The sequence below is a fragment of the Podarcis pityusensis genome (genome assembly GCF_964106645.2).
Source record: "Podarcis pityusensis genome assembly, chromosome: 12".
In the NCBI taxonomy this organism is placed as follows: domain Eukaryota; kingdom Metazoa; phylum Chordata; class Lepidosauria; order Squamata; family Lacertidae; genus Podarcis; species Podarcis pityusensis.
The window spans coordinates 5,287,652-5,303,394 of NC_138037.1; the positions used below are offsets into that span (position 1 = coordinate 5,287,652).

General features: G+C 47.6%; 1 protein-coding gene across 2 annotated transcripts in view; it reads left to right on the top strand.

Annotated features, from left to right (window-relative positions):
• The window catches only part of MYL3 (myosin light chain 3), a 41,611-nt gene extending 27,276 nt beyond the window's left edge, over nt 1–14,335 (top strand). For both annotated transcript variants that reach the window (XM_080974308.1, XM_080974307.1), the window contains exon 7: nt 13,982–14,335. The gene's annotated coding sequence lies outside the window, so the exon portion shown is untranslated. The remainder of the gene's footprint in view (nt 1–13,981) is intronic.
• The last annotated feature ends 1,408 nt before the right edge of the window (nt 14,336–15,743 follow it).

The window sequence follows — 15,743 nt, forward strand, 5'->3', positions numbered from 1 at the left end:
CTTCCAGAAGGCAGAAGCTGAAAGAGATCTTCAATAGATCGATCCATATACAGCAAAAGGGTGAGGAAACTGTGATTCTCCAGATGTTGTGAAGTGATGGGAGTTGGCTTGCATCTAGAACATCTGGAGAGCTACAGTTATTCACAAAAGGTTTGGTTTTGGGATGAATGGGACTATATTTATGTAGCTTTCCATTATTAGATAATTTCAGTGAAGGGCCCTTGCTGATTATCCAAAATGAAGGGCTTTATTTGACAAGCTGGAATGGGCGCAGAGGAAGAAGACCAAGATGATCAAGGGTCTGGAAACCAAAACTTTTGAGGAATGGTTGAGCGAGATGGGTATGTGTAGCCTGGAGAAGAGGAGATATGAAAGGCCATCTTCCAATATCTGGAAGGGCTGTCCATGGAAGATGGAGCAAGCTTGCTTTCTGCTGCTCCTGAGGGTAGGAACCAAACCAACTGAGTCAAACGACAAGAATCAAGTGGTTTGGGTTTCAAGTACGCATTGGGAGGAACTTCCTGATGGTAAGAACTGTTCAACAGCAGAACAGATTTCCTTGGAAGGTGGTGGACTCTCCTTCCTTGGAGATTTTTCAATGGAGGTTGGATAATTAATAATAATAATAATAATAATAATAATAATAATAATAATAATAATTTATTATTTATACTCTACCCATCTGGCTGGGTTTCCCCAACCACTCTGGGTGGCTTACAACAGAATATTAAAATACAATAGTCTATTAAACATTAAAAGCTTCCCTAAACAGGGCTGCCTTCAGATGTCTTCTAAAAGTCTGGTAGTTGTTTTTCTCTTTGACATCTGATGGAAGGGCGTTCCACAGGGTGGGCACCACTACTGAGAAGACCCTCTGCCTGCTTCCCTGTAACTTGGCTTCTCGCAATGAGGGAACTGCCAGAAGGCCCTCGGAGCTGGACCTCAGTGTCTGGGCAGAACGATGGGGGTGGAGACTTTCCTTCAGGCATACTGGGCTGAGGCCGTTTAGGGCTTTAAAGGTCAGCACCATCACTTTGAATTGTGCTCAGAAACGTACTGGGAGCCAATGTAGGTCTTTCAGGACCGGCAGCCACTCCCAGTTACCAGTCTAGCTGCCGCATTCTGGATTAGTTGTAGTTTCCTGGTCACCTTCAAAGGTAGCCCCATGTAGAGCGCATTGCAGTAGTCCAAGCGGGAGATAACCAGAGCATGCACCACTCTGGTGAGACAGTCCACAGGCAGGTAGGGTCTCATCCTGCATACCAGATGGAGCTGGTAGACAACTGCCCTGGACACAGCACTGACCTGCGTCTCCATGAACAGCTGTGAGTCCAAAATGACTCCCAGGCTGTGCACCGGGTCCTTCAGCGGCACAGTCACCCCACTCAGGACCAAGGAGTCCTCCACATAATCTGTCACGGATTCTTGAGCTGTGATGCCTGCATTGCAGGGGGTTGGACTAGATGACCCTGTACCCCTCGAAGAGCTGCCATTCTCAGAGTGGTTTAACTATCAATCCCTGTTCCTAGGGAACTCTGGGAATTGTGGCTTTGGGCAGAGAATTGTTGTTGTTGTTGTTTAGTTGTGTCCGACTCTTCATGACCCCATGGACCAGAGCACGCCAGGCACTCCTGTCCTCCACTGCCTCCCACAGTTTGGTCAAACTCATGCTGGTAGCTTCGAGAACACTGTCCAACCACCTTGTCCTCTGTCGTCCCCTTCTCCTTGTGCCCTCCATCTTTCCCAGCATCAGGGTCTTTTCCAGGGAGTCTTCTCTTCTCATGAGGTGGCCAAAGTACTGGAGCCTCAGCTTCAGGATCTGTCCTTCCAGTGAGCACTCAGGGCTGATTTCCTTCAGAATGGAGAGGTTTGATCTTCTTGCAGTCCATGGGACTCTCAAGAGTCTCCTCCAGCACCAGAATTCAAAAGCATCCATTCTTTGGCGATCAGCCTTCTTTATGGTCCAGCTCTCACTTCCATACATCACTACTGGGAAAACCTTAGCTTTAACTATACGGACCTTTGTCGGCAAGGTGATGTCTCTGCTTTTAAGGAAGGATGTCTAGGTTTGTCACTGTGGGCAGAGAATAGGGACCTCCAAACAACTCTCAGCCCCCTGAACAAACTACAGCTCCCAGGATTCTTTGGGGCAAACGAGAGCTGTTTAAAGTGATATCCTATAGCCTTAAATGTAGAACGCAGCCCATTTTGCCATTGCAAAGGAGCTCCGATCAGCTCTTCCACATTCACTGAGTCCATATTTCTTCCTGGAAGAAAAACACACACAGAACAGCAACAGAAACATCTGATTTCTCAGAACCTCTGCTGATCTCTTTTAGGCTCTTTGGTGGGGGTGACCTAGGATGCAACCACAACTTGGTGGGCAAAGGGGGAAAAAAACAATCTGTGTGTCTTAGATAGATTAGAAAACAATCCAAACGCTGTACTATCAGTTCCTGTTTTCCCGCTGCTCTGGTTTATTTATCTGTCGTTGCCTCCTGATCTTGTTTGCTCAGGGAGATATGAAATTATCCCAGCTTGTGGGGCCGAAGCTCTTTAAAACATGGGCTTTCATCCGGTCAGCAAAACCCCAGGGAGAGAGCAAACCAGAGGAGAAGATAAAGTCAGGATGCTGAGTTTGAGTGAATGGCAAGGAGAAAGAGGACAGAGGACAGTTTTCCTCCCTCTCTTCTCAAGGGCATGGAACACAGCTGAGAGCTGGAAGATTTGGGCAGATAAACGATGGACTTATTCACGTACCACAGAGTTAAGCTATGGAACTCTCACAGGAGGCAGGGACAGCCGCCAATGTGGGTGGCTTTAACAGAGGATTGGGCAAATTTGTGGAGGAAGAGAGAAGGGCCATCGATGACTTGTAGCCAGGAGGGCTATGCTGAGCTTTCACAGAGCCAGGAAATCCTTCTGAATACAGTGTGGATTGAGACCCGCCCTGGTTCCGAGTCTGAGCCCGAGTCCCAGGGCATCACACTGATGTTCTTAGACTCTTTGCCCTGCAATAGCTAATCCATCGTCAAAGCATATTCTTAGAAGAGTGACTAGTGGGGTGCCACAGGGTTCTGTCTTGGGCCCGGTCTTATTCAACATCTTTATCAACGACTTGGATGATGGACTCAAGGGCATCCTGATCAAATTTGCAGATGACACCAAACTGGGAGGGGTGGCTAACACCCCAGAGGACAGGATCACACTTCAAAACGACCTTGACAGATTAGAGAACTGGGCCAAAACAAACAAGATGAACTTTAACGGGGAGAAATGTAAAGTATTGCACTTGGGCAAAAAAAATGAGAGGCACAAATACAAGATGGGGGACACCTGGCTTGAGAGCAGTACATGTGAAAAGGATCTAGGAGTCTTGGTTGACCACAAACTTGACATGAGCCAACAGTGTGACGCGGCAGCAAAAAAAGCCAATGCAATTCTGGGCTGCATCAATAGGAGTATAGCATCTAGATCAAGGGAAGTAATAGTGCCACTGTATTCTGCTCTGTTCAGACCTCACCTGGAGTACTGTGTCCAGTTCTGGGCACCACAGTTCAAGAAGGACACTGACAAACTGGAACGTGTCCAGAGGAGGGCAACCAAAATGGTCAAAGGCCTGGAAACGATGCCTTATGAGGAACGGCTAAGGGAGCTGGGCATGTTTAGCCTGGAGAAGAGGAGGTTAAGGGGTGATATGATAGCCATGTTCAAAGATATAAAAGGATGTCACATAGAGGAGGGAGAAAGGTTGTTTTCTGCTGCTCCAGAGAAGCGGACACGGAGCAATGGAGCCAAACTACAAGAAAGAAGATTCCACCTAAACATTAGGAAGAACTTCCTGACAGTAAGAGCTGTTTGACAGTGGAATTTGCTGCCAAGGAGTGTGGTGGAGTCTCCTTCTTTGGAGGTCTTTAAGCAGAGGCTTGACAACCATATGTCAGGAGTGCTCTGATGGTGTTTCCTGCTTGGCAGGGGGTTGGACTCGATGGCCCTTGTGGTCTCTTCCAACTCTATGATTCTATGATTCTTTTCTGTTTGTATCAGCTTCCCTGTCTCAACCCCCCACCTTCCCTGGGATGGATGTGGGGGGAGAAATTTGGTTCTGTTCACACCTGAAGGCACACCTACCTCCTCGAAAACAATACACAAACCATAAACTAAAAAAAAAAAAAAAGCACTTCCCTGAATTTTGCAAGGTTGTTTTCTTGCTAAGGAAAACCTACCCCCCAAAAATGTCTATACAGTGGTACCTCGGGTTACAGACGCTTCAGGTTACAGACTCCGCTAACCCAGAAATATAGTACCTCGGGTTAAGAACTTTGCATCAGGATGAGAACAGAAATCGGGCTCCGGCGGCACAGCAGCAGCAGGAGGCCCCATTAGCTAAAGTGGTGCTTCAGGTTAAGAACAGTTTCAGGTTAAGAACGGACCTCCGGAATGAATTAAGTACTTAACCCGAGGTACCACTGTACTAGGGTAATGCATGCAGAAGAATATACAAAATGCATCGCCAATTGGGGCGATTTGCTGGCAAGATGTGTACTCTGGACAAGATGGAATATAAGAATGTGTGCATAAGGAGAAAATTGCTGCATGATGCTGAACTGAAAATTACTCAAAAGGACTTTTTTTAAAAAAATCGGAAACTGATGTGGAAATTTTGACTGAACCTAAGGCTGGAAAAATAAGGAGCAGAAAGAAAACGAAAATGTTTTCCCTCGTCCTTCCTTCTTTTCCTTTCATCACAGCAAATTACTGTATTATTCTGATCTTCCTTTTGGAAGTACGGGATAGAGACCAGAAAAAATTGTTTGGTCTGCTTTCCACAGTGGACCAATCAGATTTGAGGCTTTCAAACTTGCTCAAGACCCTGTGAGATGCACATTTCTCTGGATTTGCTGAAGCAGCATTTAATGTAGCAGTTGGTAGTGTGCAAAAGATGAACACAGAAAATATATACCGGTATTTTATGTTAAAATCTAATAGAAAAAAGTATGAAAGAATTGAAAAGCACCGAAGGATTCTTATTTTACATTTTTAGAAATGTGTAGTTTACATTGCAAATGAGCACATTTTAAATGTGTGCACAACTTTTGCATGCACACATCTTTTTAAAAAAAAAAAAATCACAGAATCTGCACGCAAAGCAACAGATCTGCAACTGAGCTCCAGTGAAATGAAACAGGACAGAATTGGCTACTCTGTCCATCTCTAATATATGGACCCCACAGAGTAGACCACAGCAAGTAATTTGTGAAGGAACCTGCTGGATCCCTGTACACTCTCTGTGGATCTTTACAGTCCATCCCGCCTTGTGAGTTGAGTCGCTCAGACAGACTCACTTATGGTGTACCTTGCTTCTCAAACTTAGTTCATTCCAGAAGTCCGTTCCAAAACCAAAGCGTTTCAAAACCAAGGCGTGCTTTCCCATAGAAAGTAATGCAAAACAGATTAATCTGTTCCAGATTTTTTAAAGCAACCCCTAAAAGAGCAATTTACTATAAAATAAATAAGACAGTAGATGATAAAAATTAAATTTATTATTATTTTCTTAGCTGCACTGATGATAGTCCTTGTTTGGATGGGGGGGCTTTGATCCATTTCCACAGTCACACAGTCAATCAATCGATCAGTAGCTGAACTGGGTTCCACACAGTCACAAAAACAAATTAACTGAAAAAGCCTCAAAAACAAAAACGCAAAATAAACAGCAATAACAAAAGTGCCAAATACAGTGATACTTTGGTTCTTGAACTTAATCCATTCCTGAAGTCCGTTTGACTTCTGAAATGTTCGAAAACCAAGGCAGGGCTTGTGATTGGTGCAGGTGTCCTGGAAACAATAGCTGACAGCCACATCGGACGTTCGGGTTCCGAAAAACGTTCGAAAACCGGAACACTTACTTCTGGGTTTTAGACATTTGGGAACCAAGGCGTTTGAGAACCAAGGTACCACTGTATTAAGGAAAATACGGGGGACTTCCTAATGTGGGCTGTTCCTCAATTATTATTTTTTTTAAAAAAATGTTGCTTTGGGGAATAATAATAATAATAATAATAATAATAATAATAATTTATTATTTGTACCCCGCCCATCTGGCTGGGTTTCCCCAGCCACTCTGGGCGGCTTCTAACAAAAGATTAAAAATACATTAAAACATCAGTCATTAAAAACTTCCCTAAACAGGGCTGCCTTCAGATGTCTTCTAAAAGTCTGGTAGTTGTTCTTCTCTTTGACATCTGGCGTTCCACAGGGCGGGCACCACCACCGAGAAGGCCCTCTGCCTGGTTCCCTGTAACCTTATTTCTCGCAGGGAGGGAACTGCCAGAAGGCCCTCGGAGCTGGACCTCAGTGTCCGGGCAGAACGATGGGGGTGGAGACGCTCCTTCAGATATACTGGACCGAGGCCGTTTAGGGCTTTAAAGGTCAGCACCAACACATTGAATTGTGCTCGGAAACGTACTGGGAGCCAATGTAGGTCTTTCAGGACCAGTGTTATGTGGTTTTGGCAGCCACCCCCAGTCACCAGTCTAGCTGCCGCATTCTGGATTAGTTGTAGTTTCCAGGTCACCTTCAAAGGTAGCCCCACATAGAGCGCATGGCAGTAGTCCAAGCGGGAGATAACCAGAGCATGCACCACTCTGGTGAGACAGTCCACAGGCAGGTAGGGTCTCATCCTGTGTATCAAATGGAGCTGATAAACAGCTGCCCTGGACACAGAATGGATCTGCGCCTCCATGGACAGCTGTGAGTTCAAAATAGGAAGCTCCCAAGCAGGGCATAAAGAAAACAGATTGCCAATCCCAGCAGCTAGTACCGAGAGAGATACACTGCCCCTGAATATGGAAGCTCTGCTAATTGGTAGCTGCCTCCTTAAAAGGTAAAGGGACCCCTGACCATTAGGTCCAGTCATGGACGACTCTGGGGTTGCGGCGCTCATCTCGCTTTCTTGGCCGAGGGAGCCGGGTCATGTGGCCAGCATGACTAAGCCGCTACTGGCGAACCAGAGCAGCGCACGGAAATGCTGTTTACCTTCCCGCCGGAGCAGTATCTATTTATCTACTTGCACTTTGACGTGCTTTCGAACTGCTAGGTTGGCAGGAGAAGGGACCGAGCAACGGGAGCTCACCCCGTTGCGGGGATTCGAACTGCCGACCTTCTGACCGGCAAGTCCTAGGCTCTGTGGTTTAACCCACAGCGCCACCCACATCCCGGTAAGCCTATCTAAAACCATCCAAGCCCCCATCTCGCCGGGCAGCAGCAAAACCCACCACGTGGAAACCTTTGCTCCTTCCTTATCCCAGAGCTCGTGAGTCACTCTCCGTCTCTTCCGATACCTTTTCCCATGTGGGATGTTGTTTAATTCTCAGCCCACACACAGAGCAGCCTCCTTTGCTGGCTCCTTTTCTTGCACAGGCTGCGAAATCTCGATAATCTGGAGCAATTTGTTACATCCGGCCGCGGCTTATTTTTTTGACCCCCGGGGGTCAAGTACTTGCCTGGCTCGCGGCCCGTTCTCGTCAGATAACTTACAGCTCCTATATAGGCACTTTTCCCAGATTCCTTCTTCTGCGACTTCTTGCCTTGAGTAATTCAGCGAAGTTGTAGCCAACGTTGCCCATTGCATCTATATCTATATCCATATCTATATCATCTATATCTATATCTATCTCCCTTGGTGGTTTGATATCTTTTCCCCCTTTGTCGAGCGCACCATTCTTTCCGCTTGCCCGTTGCTGGATGGATGAAAAGGTGCCGTTAGGGCATGGCGGATGCCCAGTCCCAAAAGATACCGCTCAAATGTGCCTGACGTGAACTGCGGTCCGTTGTCAGAGACAAGGACATCAGGACACCCATGCGTTGCAAACAGGCCTCGCAGCACCCGGATGACAGCTTCGGTAGTGGGGGAGGGCATCAGGGCGACCTCCAGCCATTTGGAATAGGCGTCCACCACTACCATAAAGGTCCGGCCGTGAAAGGGGCCAGCCAGATCGATGTGCACCCTCGACCAGGGTGTCTTTGGCGTCTCCCAGGTGTGTCCCTTAGCTGCTGGTGGTGCAGGCCTCGACTCCTGGCACGCTTGACAGGCGGACACCCAGGCAGTGATGGCATCGTCCATATTAGGCCACCAGACGTAACACCGAGCCAACGCCTTCATTTTGACAATTCCCGGGTGGCCAACGTGCAGAGCCTCCAGGACGCGCTGACGGAGTCCCTGGGGAATCACGACGCGGTCTCCCCACAGCAGGCAGCCACGATGAGCTGAGAGTTCATGTTGTCTGGTTGCGAAGGGCTGGAACTCCGATGCAAAAGGCCCTTGTGGCCACCCCCTCCACACCCAGTTGAGCACCCGGCTGATGGTGCGATCCTGGGCAGATGCGGAGGCCACAGTGGCAGCCGATACAGGCGCTGCCGGAAGATCCTCAATCAGAAGGAGCGATGAAGCTGGAGCCGGGTCTTCCACAAATGCTGGAAGAGGGCAACGGCTGAGGGCGTCGGCATGGCCCATCGATTTCCCCGGGCGATGGATGAGCCGGTAGTGGTAGGCAGCCAGGAAAACAGTCCATCGCAGCATGCGTGGTGAGAGGACCGGTGGAGTTGGACGATCACCGGCGAGGAGGCCCAGGAGTGGCTTGTGGTCAGTGATGAGGTCAAAAGTCCTGCCATAGAGGTATTCATGGAACCTCTTCACTCCAGCCACAAGTGCCAATGCCTCCTTGTCGAGCTGGCTGTAATTCCGTTCCGTCGGAGATAGTGTCCTGGAAAAGTAGGCGAGCGGTGCTTCTCTTCCATCTGGAAAACAGTGACTAAGGACAGCACCGATGCCAAAAGGTGAGGCGTCGCAGGCAAGGACCAGCGGCCTGGATTCACTGTACTGTACCAGCACACTGTCTGAAGAAAGGAGATCCTTGACCGCGTTGAAGGCCGCCGTCTCCCGATGACCCCAGGCCCAAGGCGTCTTAGTGCTAAGGAGTCGGTGAAGAGGCTCAGCCACTGTGGCTTTGTGGGGCAGGAACATGTTATAAAAGTTCAGCAGCCCCAGGAATGCCTGCAACTCCGTTTTGTTCTTTGGGGTGGGGGCCTGCTGGATAGCGCGGATCTTGGATGTGGTTGGATGAAGACCGGAGGCATCGATAAGATAGCCCAGGAACTCTACCTGTGGAACGGCGATCTGGCACTTGTCCCTCTTTACCTTGAGCCCGGCCTCCTCGAACCTGGTCAGCACGGCACGGAGGCGCTCGAACAGCTGCTGGTGTGAGTCTGCAGACACCAAGACGTCATCAAAATATGGTACCACGCCCGGAAGCCCTTGCAGGAGACGCTCCATAAGGCTTTGGAAGATGCCAGGAGCCACACTCACCCCGAACTGCAACCGGCGGCAACGGAAAGCCCCCCGGTGGGTGACGATCGTCTGGGCTTCAGCAGTGGCATCATCGACTGGCAGTTGTTGATAGGCTTGGGCAAGGTCCAGCTTAGCGAAGACCTTACCCTCACCCAGGGAATGCAGCAGGTGTTGGACAACAGGAACCGGATAAGCGTGCTGCTGAAGTGCCTTGTTGATCGTGCACTTGTAGTCAGCGCAGATTCTCACCGACCCATCTGGCTTGACAGGCGTGACGATGGGGGTTTCCCACTTTGCGTGGTCAACCGGCTCCAAAACTCCTTGGGCGATCAGTTTGTCCAGTTGTTCATCCACCTTAGCCTTGAGAGCAAAGGGAACCCGGCGTGGCTTTAGCTTGATGGGGGCGACTTGTGGATCAAGGCTAAAGGAGATGGGCGTACCTGTATATTGGCCCAAGGTGCCGTCAAAAACCTCGGCAAAGTCTTTGACCAGACCCTCAGTCTCTGCGTTAGAGATGCAGTTGATGCCGGTGACTTCCAGGCCGAGGGCATCAAACCAGTCTAGCCCTAGGAGGCTTGGCCGCTGACCTTCGACCACCACCAACCGGAGCAGGCCCGAAAAATCCTTGAAGGCGATCCGGAACCGGCCAACGCCTACCACGGGAATGTCGTTTCCCTGGTAGTCTCTCAGGTGTACGCGGTGAGAGTCGAGTTGCCTTTTGGACACTCTGGGTACCAGTCTTTTGATGGTGCTCCATGACACGATGGACAGGGCAGACCCGGTGTCGATCTCCATGTCACATGGAGCTCCTTCAATGAGCACCGTGACGTTCAGCTTGCGTCGCGTAGGTGAGTCGGTTTGGCCAATCGTGGTTCCAGACGGGCAGCGGCAGTTGGTGAGAGCGAAACAACTTTCCTTGGCAGACTGGAGTGAAGACTTGGACTTGCGAATCGATGAAGGGGGGGTGTCAGACGGAGCCGATCGGCAGACCTTAGCGATGTGGCCCCTTCTGGAACACTTCCTACAGATGGCGTCTCTGAATCGACACTTGGCACGGGAATGGTTGCCTCCGCAGCCAGCACATTCCGGTTGGCCCTTGGACTTCTGTTGGAACTTCCTGCGCTCCCGCTTTGTCTGGTGCACGTCATCGTCTTCACTGGAGGATGCCTCCTCACTGCTGGCCTTTTCATGATGCACCGGAACTGGCTCCCTAGCAAGACGCGGGCTGCTGGACTTGCGGATCTCCTGGGCGGAGTGTTCAGCAGCTTCTGAGGCCACAGCCTCCTCAATGGCTTTCTGTAGCGTGAGGTCTGGCTTGGCTAGGAGGCGCCGTTGCAGATGGATGTCCCGGACCCCGCAGACGATTCGATCCATCAGGGCATCGTCTAAGTCTCGGAACTCACAGTGCATTGCAGCCTGTCGCAGGGCGGTGGTGTAGTTGTTGATTGACTCCCCCTCTGCCTGGTTCCGGTGGTAGAACGCATGGCGGGCAGCAATCTTGGACGGCTTTGGTGCGTAGTGGTTGCGGAGCTTCTCTTGGATCGTGTCCCATGGTGTTGCCTGGACTGCTTCAGGCGCAACCAACGCTCGGGCCGTCTCAAACACCTCAGGCCCACAGAGGCTGAGGAATAGGCCCCGCTTCCGCTCCTGTGATACTTCTGTCAGCTCGTTGGCTTGGAGGTAGCAGTCGAACCGAGCGAGGTAGGAGTCCCATGATTCAGAGGCTGGCGCAAACGGCGGTAGAGGCACAAGTGAAGCCATGATTCCGATGCCGGCGTGAAGGGCGATGGATGGAACACAGTGCTCTAGCCAGAACAGTCAGCTCTGAATTGGTTCTGCCCAGTGATTTCGCTCAGTGATTTCGCTCTGTGATTCAGCTCAGTGATTCAGCTCAGTTCAGAGGCTGGCCGCATCTGGCTGTGCTCTGATGTCCATCAATCCCATCCTCGTCGCCAGTGTTAGGTGGTGGGTTGACATAGCAGCCGGCACAGCGATTTCTTCAAGTAGCTCTTTATTATGGTAAGCTGGAATAGAACTAACTGCGAACAGCTCAGCCGGCCTGTATTTATAGGCAGCCGGCTGTCAACATTGTAACCACAACAGCCCAGAGTTCCCGCCTAAAATAACTGCCGCGGACCTGAGTGAAAACTATCTACAGACCTGAGTGAAAACTATATACAGTATCCCCCTGTTGGCCCAGGGTGAAACTACACTACATAACAACAGGTCTCCAAAATCCTCTTTCTAATACAATTAACTCCTCTTCAACTAACTATCTTCATCTCTTTTCTTTTTGATTTAAATCCATATTACTCTACAACATTATTATTCTAATCCTAGGCCTATCAGATACTTTCAAGTATCTTCTAATTATCTTATATTACAATATTTAGCTAAATAGTCTTTAAATTTCTTCCAGTCTTCTTGGTCTCCTCTTCTTTCTGATTCTCCCAGTCAGTTCAGCCAGCTCCAAAAACTCCAACATCTTCAACTGCCATTCTTCTACCCTTGGTATTTCTTGGGATTTCCATTTTTTTGCTAATAGCAGTCTTGCCGCTGTAGTGGCGTACAAAAATAATCTAACATCTTTTTTGGGCAATTCTAATCCTTTTTGGGGGTTTGATATCTTGAGGTGTATCGGGATCTTTACAGTAGCAATTTATTCTGAGTCAGTTTTTAAAGTTCCCATACTTTTTTGGGGGGTCCCACTGCCCCCCTTGTTCCATAAATTCATCCCCAGCACCCCCTGACCTACCCTATAAAAAGCATTATTCAGAAGAGCGGTTTGCATGACCCACAAAGGAAGATAACAACACGATAAAATTCAAAGCAGAAACAATTAATGGCACATTGAGTTGAGTTTTTTTGCTTATCTGCAAATCTATATATAGCAATGGACAGATCAATACGGGCAGAATATTCTCCCCCCCCAAAAAAAAAACTTCAGCTGGCTGCATTTCCACAGAATTTGCAAATCTTCCTTTCCAAACAGATTGCAGAGAAAGCCACGGGCCTTTACATGCACATTTCCCTTGCTTGGGAATTATTGTAAATAATTTTGCCCGGCATTCACATTCCTGCATGCAATCTTGCACTTACTTTTTTATTTTTCACTAATATTTGCAGTTTTGTGGACACTTTTTTTTTTTTGGCTGTGGAAGAACTGCACCACGAGATTCAATTTAAAAAAAAAAGAATAGATTTTTTGCATTGCTTCTTGGTTTGGGAAGTGTGAATTAGAGGTTAACACTGAACTAATTCCTCTATATCTAGTTAGGTAGCTACCAAGCATCGATGTATTACCATTATTATAAGTATATTCCACCTTTTCTACAAGGAGCTCAAGGTAGCAAACAGACTTCTCCCCATCACCATTTTATCCTCACATATCACAGGTTAGCCTGAGAGACAACAATTGGCCTATGGCCACTCAGTGAGCTTCATAGCTGAATTAAGATTTCAACTCTCATCTCTCAGGTTGTAGTCCAACAGCCTAGTCATTATGCCATATTTACTGTTTTCTATATCTATCTAATCTATCTATCATCTATCTATCATCTATCTATCATCTATCTATCTATCTATCTATCTATCTATCTATCTATCTATCTATCATCTATCTATCTATCATCTATATCTATCTATCTATCATCTATATCATCTATCTATCTATCTATCTATCTATCTATCTATCATCTATCTATCATCTATCTATCTATCTATCTATCTATATCTATCTATCTATCTATCTATCTATCTATCTATCTATCATCTATCTATCTATATCTATCTATCTATATCTATCTATCTATCTATCTATCATCTATCTATCTATCATCTATCTATCTATCTATCTATCATCTATCTATCTATCTATCATCTATCATCTATCATCTATCATCTATCATCTATCTATCTATCTATCATCTATCATCTATCTATCTATCATCTATATCTATATCTATCTATCTATCTATCTATCTATCTATCTATCTATCTATCATCTATCTCATCTATCTATCTCATCGACCGATCCATCGATCGATCTCTCCCCCCATCTTGTTTTAATTTCTTCTCTTTTTTTGCTAATAATAATAATAATAATAATAATAATAATAATAATAATAATAATTTATTTATACCCCACCCATCAGGCCGGGCCTCCCCACCCACTCTGGGCGGCATCCAACAAAATATTAAAATACAGTAATGCATCAAACATTAAAAGCTTCCCTAAAGAGGGCTGCCTTCAGGTGCCTTTGAAAAGTCTGGTAGTTGTTTTTCTCTTTGACATCTGGTGGGAGGGCGTTCCACAGGGCGGGTGCCACTACCAAGAAGGCCCTCTGCCTGGTTCCCTGTAACTTGGCTTCTCGCAGTGAGGGAACCGCCAGAAGGCCCTCGGCGCTGGACCTCAGTGTCCGGGTAGAACGGTGGGGGTGGAGACACTCCTTCAGGTATACTGGGCCAAGGCTGTTGAGGGCTTGAAAGGTCAACACCAACACTTTGAATTGTGCTCGGAAATGTACTGGGAGCCAATGTAAGGTCTTTCAAGACTGGTGTTATATGGTCAATCCCCAAGTGTTTCTGAACTGCAGTAGCAAATGAATAAAACTTTGTTTCCAAATTTGTTTTTAGGCCACGTCAACCAGAACTGGATACCGAGATTGGATTTCAACCGAACCCGTGGATTGGAATTAGTATTTCTAGTTGGAATCGATGCTCAGATTCCATCAACTGTCTTGTGTTTGTCTCTGTCCCTCTGGAATGGGGTCTTTTTCACTCTGTCTGGCCACCAGCTACCCTATTCCTCACATCCTCCGCCATGTCGTTCCCTCTGCTTGGAACAGCCACCTCCGCTTCCTTCTCCCGAATGAGCCCAACCCTCTCCACAGACCCACTTCCACTGGTTTCTCTCCATCCCCTTAATTCTTTGGGGCACCTCCACCTTATCCCTGTCTTTATCCTGTAATAAAGACTACAGATCTCTGAGCTTGGATGCTGCGACTCATTGTTCTAGGCAAAGACCAATGCTGGCACTCGATTAGCTTGAAATTGTAGTCCTCGTCTACTACTAGTAGTAACATAATAGTAATTTACTACTAGTAGTAACAAAATAGTTATTTACTACTATTAGAGATAGTCCTGGCAACTAAGCACTATTAGGCCTCTCTTGCTGACACACACAAAAGCATTAATCTTTGGCTCCTGTATGTAGCTGTGCTAAAATGGTTATAGCTAGCAAAGCTACCTCATGTTGCAGAGAAGTTAGCCATTTCACAAAAATGGTTATTGGGATGTTAAATAATAATAACAATAATGATGATAATTTATTATTTGTACCCTACCCATCCAGCTGGGTTTCCCCATCCACTCTGGGTGGCTCCCAACAGAATATTAAAAATATGATAAAACATCAAACATTAAAAACTTCCCTATACAGGGCTGCCTTCAGATGTCTTCTAAAAGTCAGATAGCTGTTTATTTCCTTACAATCTGGTGGGAGGGCGTTCCACGGGGCGGGCGCCACCACCGAGAAGGCCCTGTACCTGGTTCCCTGTAACTTGGCTTCTCGCAGGGAGGGAACTGCCAGAAGGCCCTTGCAGCTGGACCTCAGTGTCCGGGCAGAACGATGGTGGTGGAGACACTCCTTCAAGTATACTGGGCCTTTGAGGCCGTTTAGGGCTTTAAAGGTCAGCACCATCACTTTGAATTGTGCTCAGAAACGTACTGGGAGCCACTGTAGGTCTTTCAAGACTGGTGTTATATGGTCTCGGCGGCCGCTCCCAGTCACCAGTCTAGCTGCCGCATTCTGAATTAGTTGTAGTTTCCAGGTCACCTTGAAAGGTAGCCCCACGTAGAGCGCATTGCAGTAGTCCAAGCGGAAGATAACCAGAGCATGCACCACTCTGGCGAGACAGTCTGCAGGCAGGGAGGGTCTCATCCTGCGTACCAGATGGAGCTGGTAGACAGCTGCCCTGGACACAGAATTGACCTGCACCTCCATGGACAGCTGTGAGTCCAAAATGACTCCCAGGCTGCACACCTGGTCCTTCAGGGGCATAGTTACCCCATTCAGGACCAGGGAGTCCTCCACACCCGCCTGCCTCCTGTCCCCCAAAAACAGTACTTCTGTCTTGTCAGGATTCAACCTCAACAAAGCCAAACAAAGCTTGCCAGAAAGAAAAAGAGGACTCTGCTTTTATACTCAGTCACACCATTGCTCCACCTAACTCAGTGTTCTCCTCACTGAACAAAAACAGTGGCTCTCCTGGACTTCAGTCAAGGGATTCCAGGGAACCACTGGAAGATGCCAACAAAGATCGAACCTCACACTTTCTGCAGGTAAAGAAGAAGAAGACATCAAACAAACACCTTCACACTTTCTCCTTGTCTGTCT